This window comes from Citrus sinensis, chromosome 8, assembly GCF_022201045.2.
Source record: "Citrus sinensis cultivar Valencia sweet orange chromosome 8, DVS_A1.0, whole genome shotgun sequence".
NCBI classification, from domain to species: Eukaryota; Viridiplantae; Streptophyta; class Magnoliopsida; order Sapindales; family Rutaceae; genus Citrus; species Citrus sinensis.
Genome location: NC_068563.1, coordinates 20,673,844 through 20,680,293, shown reverse-complemented (window position 1 = coordinate 20,680,293; position 6,450 = coordinate 20,673,844). Strand labels below are relative to the sequence as shown.

Below are 6,450 nucleotides of genomic sequence, written 5' to 3'. Positions count from 1 at the left end.
TTTGTGATTAACTAGATATAGGGATTCACCTTGTAGGGTAGAGAGAGTGTATGTTTGTAATGCCATATCTTATGTGATATAACAACTGGTCATTGTTAGGTTGCATAAGGGTATGAGAAGTCCAACAAGCGACAACTAAGGATGCAAAGTTGTTAGCATACATGTATCCATAATGTTGATTTTGATGATAACAAACAAGATTAAGAATTATTAAGTTTTTAAAAGCTCAAATTATTTTAAATAAATCATTATTTTGATAATGGGCAATTTTTAGGGACCTCCCCTGAGATTTGGCGTATTAACACTTAGATAGAAAGTATGACTGTAATTTCAAAGACCCACCTTGCCGTTTGTATTTCCATACAATAACTGTTAGTGGATCAACAAATGACCAAACTACCCTGAGGCCAAAAAAACACGCTTGTAACACTGGCAACTAGTAGGTTGCTATTCGTTAATAGTATGAAATGTGTATTGCTCCCAGCACGCTCATGAAATGACAAAAATAACTCACTGCATATTCATTACCTAAAAAAATATTGCTGAAAAAATTTAACAATTTCTAAAGTTTAATTAACAAAATCATATTTGCTTCAAACAGTTCAAAAATAAAAATGGTATTTCTATTACACAACTCTCAATTTTTAACATTTTTTTGCGATCAAACCCACCTAAATCTTAAATTGTAATCATAAATAAGATCCCAAAAATTAATTTCACTTAAAAAATCTCAATTTTCTTCATATAATTTTTTTATAAACATTTAGAATTGTATTTGCAATTACAAAGCTAAAACCCATTTTTGTTTAACATATAAATCACATAACACAACTAAATTCTAATATGCAATAGTTTGTTTAGCTAGTACGAATCAAAGTTGATACATGCGGCAACTTCTTCACCAAATCAAACAAAACATTAAATTCATTTTCAAACACAACATCGAATCAACCAAAAGGCTCTAAATTTGACATGCATTGGGTTATTTGGATTTTTCACCTACTACAAGGTTTAATCACTGCCATGTCCCTCACGATCGCCGGTAATGGTCACTCAACGACACCATTTGAAGCCTTGGAGGCTTGCTTAGTGAAATCTTCAAGCTCGGTGAACTTGAAGGCGTGGACGTAGGCGGGGATTGCCGAACGACGTAAAAATCATTGTGTTTGTTTTCTCTTCCCTTAATCTTTTTATTGTGCTTGATTGATATATTTGTTATTGCTTTAAATCTGTCTTAGATTTGTATTGAGTTTTGTTTTAAAATTGAATAATTTTTAATATCCCAATTCACCCCCTCTTGGGTTGCATAACTAGAATATCAATTGGTATCAGAGCGGGGTGCTCTTGTGTACACTTAACCATCTAGAGTTAAAAATTCATAGCAACTCAAATTAGCTCAGCCTTCATGGAAGGCCAATCTACCACTAGACCTCTATTCTTTGATGGTAATGACTATCCTTATTGGAAAACTAGGACGAGAGTCTTTTTACAAGCCTTAGACTATAAAATTTGGGAAATAATTTGTAATGGTTCATTCATTCCTATGAAGAATGTTTTAAGTGAGTTGGATAAGAAAAATATGTCTTTAAATTCCAAGGCTATGAATGCTTTATTTTGTGCCTTAGATAAAAAGGAATTTAATAGAGTTTCAAATTGTTCTAATGCTTATGAAATTTGGAGAAAACTTGAAGTTGTGTATGAGAAGACTACAAACGACGAGGAATCTCATCAAGTGTCAAATTTGGCACTTATGGCAATTGGAGATAAATCGGATGATAAACTTGATGAGGTAAGTGATCTTCCTACTTATGATGAATTACATGATGCATTTAAAGAATTACATGATGAGTGGATGAAAATTGGTAAAAAGAATACATGTCTTAAAAAGAAAATGGTATAGCTCACAAATGAAAATGAATCTCTAAGTGCAAAGATTATAAGCCTAGAACTAGAGAATAAAACATGGCATGATAAATTTGCATTATCAAATGAGAAATGTAGCACTTCGCACAAGCATCTAGAATTACATGTAGATGACTTGAAAAATGAAAAAGATGCCTTGCAAAAATGGAATGTTTCATTAAATAAAAAGATCAAATAATTGAAATTAGATAATGGAATGTTACATGATAGGATTGCATCATTTAAATGTAAACAATGTACTTCTTATGAGCATGAGAAATCACATGTTGATGAATTAATGAAAGAAAATGAAGTGCTTAAGAAGAAGAGCAATGAGTTAAATGAGATTGTCTTAAAATTTACAAATGGACAAAAGATGTTAGATAACTTGCTTAATTCACAAAAATGTGTATTTGACAAAGGAGGTATTGCCTATAAGCCTGATTTGAAACAAAAGTATTATAAGAACTACTTTGTGAATAATACCTCCATTAATGATCAAATTGTATGTCATTATTGCAATCAAAATGGTCATATGAGTTTTAGAGGTCCAGTTAAGAAAAATTTATATTATGGAGTAAAATGTATTTGGGTTTCAAAAGGAATAAAATCTAACACTCAAGAACCCAAGAGTATTTGGGTACCAAAGGGCACAACGTGAATGTTTTCTTTGTAGGTACCACTATTAAGGAATGGTGGAGAGTTCCTTGATGAACAATTATGAGGATAATCACTTGATCATTGTCTAAGCAAAAATGATGGAACAAGATGATTTAATTGTTTTGGTAACAATTATTGCCTTATTGATTATAAGTGATAGTCTTTTAATTTTAGTAAGTATTTCATATCTTATCATAACATTAAGTGCATTAACATGATGTGGATAAGCTTATCTTGCCTATTTATTATGTTGAGTGGATCATGGTAGATAAATGATAATAGCTTGATTTTGCGAAAGTATGCTTGTATGTTTACATGGTGAAATTAACATGGTGAAATTATCATTGTGTATAACATTGAGTGATTTATCATGATGCCTTTGTTTGATTTTGATAATTGTATGGTCTTTTATTTCATCTTCTTAATTGTCTATCATCATTGTCCATCTCTTATGTATGTGTGAATTCATATGCCATTAATTGTGTTATATCATTTATAAAATTCGTACAAATGACTTGTTGCACTTATGAATTTGATCACTTGTTCTTTACTTATAATAATGGTTTTTCTTAATAGCTATGTTGATTTTGATGATCTATATATTGTCATTATGTACTTATGTTTTACTTAAGTTTTGATGATAAAGAATGTGCATTGATGATTACATTGTATTTGATGAAGCTTTGATCTTATGCAATTTATGATTAGTGAATGGATGCATTTTTTGTACTTTATCGATGTATTGTTGAATATGCCTTACTTGTTTTAAATGATATCGAAAAAGGGAAAAAATATATACTTCGAGAATTTTAAGCATATAAGATTTTTTAAGTTATATTGAAATGTCACATTAGATCTTTGATGAGTTTAGTTGTCTTGATTTATAAAATGTGATTGGTAATTATGGAGCTTGGATAGTTGATAATATGCATGCCAATTTGGTAAAGAAATCAAAATCTCTTTGGGAAGAACAATTTTCAAAAATTCGGCATGAACTTGGGATGATTTGATTTCTTGATGATTTTGATGATTGATGATTATATGTGTGTTGCTTGATGAATTGAAGGAGTTGTTGGTTTGTTATAATTGTTTAAACTTATATGGAAGCGTTTTTAATCATGTTGTGAATTTGAGGATTTGTTCATTTTTAAGGGGAGACTCTGTCGAAATTTTTGCTCGCACAAAATGAGTAATATCTGTCTTGTTATTGCATCTATATGTCTTTTCTTTTTTATGATAAAGGAGGAGCTAAATATGATATATTTTTGGATAAAATTATTTTGGTTAAAATTTTAAATTGGCCATATATTTAGAGAGAGCATACAATATGATTTTGGATAATATGTATTTTGAGCATTTATTTATGGTTGATATGTGATTATGGTGATGATTTTGAGATATGATGATGATTTGATTACATTGTTTTATATGATATTTTGGAAGTGATATTACTAAACTTGTATTTGAGGTGATGCTTGTTGTTAGGGGGAGATTCACTAAGTTTTCTTTTTTATGATAAAGGGGGAGAAGAATACATGTTTTTGACATTGTAAAAATTTCTACTCTCTCTCTTTTCCATTAAGTTTTCTTTTTTATGATGAAGGGGGAGAAGAATACATGTATTTAAATTTGTTAATTTAGTAAATTGGCAAATTGTAAATGGAGCTTACATTTAGGGGGAGCAATTTGTGGAATCATTATTTAAATACATTTAAGGTTTGTCATCATCAAAAAAGGGGAGATTGTTAGCATAAATGTATCCATAATGTTGATTTGGATGATAACAAATAAGATTAAGAATGATTAAGTTTTTAAAAGCTCAAATTATTTTAAATAAATCATTATTTTCATAATATAAATGTTTTATATTTAATGGAAAAATAATTTTATGAAATTAGTTGTTTTCAATTAATAGTTTAAATTAAAAAAATTTTGAAACTCTGGAAATGGACTTATTTGTAAAGTTTTATGACGATTTGGGCCATAGAATAATTATAGAAAGTTTTAGGGTAAAACTATACTTTTAAAAAATAATTTCACTGTAGCGATCACTATAGCAAACGGCTAACTGTTTACTGAAAATGGCTAACCGTTTACTCAACGACACCATTTGAATCCTTGGAGGCTTGCTTAGTAAAATCCTCAAGCCCGGTGAGCTTGGAGGCGTGGACGTAGGCGGTGATTGCTGGACCACATAAAAATCATTGTGTTTATTTTCTCTTCCCTTACTCTTTTTGTTGTGCTTGATTAATTTATTTGTTATTACTTTAAATCCGTCTTAGATTTGCATTGTGTTTTGTTTTAAAATTGAATAATTTTTAATATCCCAATTCATCCCCCTCTTGGGTTGCATAACTAGAATTTCAAAAGTGATTCTGCCCAGTACTATAGGAGTTGCTGTAGCAAATGGTGTTAGTTTGAACAAAACAATCAGCCCATGAAGAGAGTTTGATCATTCAACTACCTTATTCTTATTGAATTCTTTTTGCACAAACTTACTTCATTACTACATTTACTTTGTTAAGTTGTTAATTTCATTAGTCAATCAACTTTATTAATATTTTTTTAGATAGAATAAAGTTTGCACTATCGTGATTGCTGTAGCATTTCTACTAATAACAGTCCTTGTGGAGACGATTTTGAATATTCATCACTTTATTACTTGTTGTGTACACTTACACATTGATATCAATAGCAATTGAGTTAAAATAACCAACAAGTTTTTAGCGCCGTTACCAGGGAGTGATTGTTTATTTTCGAATTGTGAAGTTAATCTTGACAGTGCCAATTTGATTTAATTCGTTCTATTTATTGAAAGATCAAAACTTGCATGGGCAAAGAAAGATCTGTTGAATTTCAATTTGATCATGATATTGAAAGGACTGTAAGGAGATTGTGAAGAGAGCAAAGAAATTCAAAAACTGCTTCAGAAATGGATAACTTGCAAGATTTGGGAAACTTGGATACTTACGAGTCACTACAACCTATCAATGTTCAAGAAGGGCAAAATGAGCACATTAATCAGAGACAATCAGGCAACAACAATATCATTTACATGGCAGATGACTGAGACAAGGCTATCAGAGATTATATTGTGTTAACTCCTCAAGTTGTATACCCTGGAATAATCAGACCTAAAGTGGAAGCTGCCAACTTTGAACTTAAACTTGTGATGTTTCAGATGCTGCAAATAGTGGGTCAGTTTAACAGACTGCCATCTGAAGATCCTCAACTCTATCTTAAGTTTTTTTTTTTTAGGTGAGTGGTGTTTTTAAAATTGCTGGAACATTACAGGATGCTCTGAGACATTTTTAAAATTGCTGGAGCATCACAGGATGCTCTGAGACTTAGATTTTTTCCTTACTTCCTAAGAGATCAAGCAAGAGCATGGTTGAATTCTTTACCATCTGATTCCATCACTACATGGAATGACTTGGCTAACAAATTATTGATGAAATATTTTCCACCAACCAAGAATGCAAAATTGCGGAACGAGATTACCTCTTTTCACTAACTTGAAGATAAGAGCTTGTATGAGACTTGAGAAAGATTTAAAGAGTTGCTCAGAAGATGTCCTCACTATGACATTCCTGTTGCATAAAACTAGAAACCTTTTACAATGTGTTGAATCCAAGTACGAGATTGATGGTCGATGCTTCAGCAAATGAAGCCTTATTATCTAAATCTTACACTGAAGCCTATGAAATTTTGGAGAGAATTACTAACAATAACTCTCAGTGGCCATCAACTAGACAAATTGTAGCGAGAAAAGCAGTAGGAGTATATAACATAGATGCAATTACAACACTATTAGCCCAAGTAAATCATTGACTAATATGGTGAAAGCCATGACTACTGTTCCTACAACAGTAAAGCAAGTTACTGAAC

The 6,450-nt window shown here is 30.9% G+C and overlaps 1 non-coding gene across 1 annotated transcript; it reads right to left on the bottom strand.

Moving 5' to 3' along the window:
• Nucleotides 1-6,043: 6,043 nt before the first annotated feature.
• Nucleotides 6,044-6,150, bottom strand: LOC127899485 (small nucleolar RNA R71). Its single transcript, XR_008051362.1, has one exon. It is a non-coding gene; the product is annotated as a small nucleolar RNA R71 (small nucleolar RNA).
• Between the last annotated feature and the right edge of the window lie 300 nt (nt 6,151-6,450).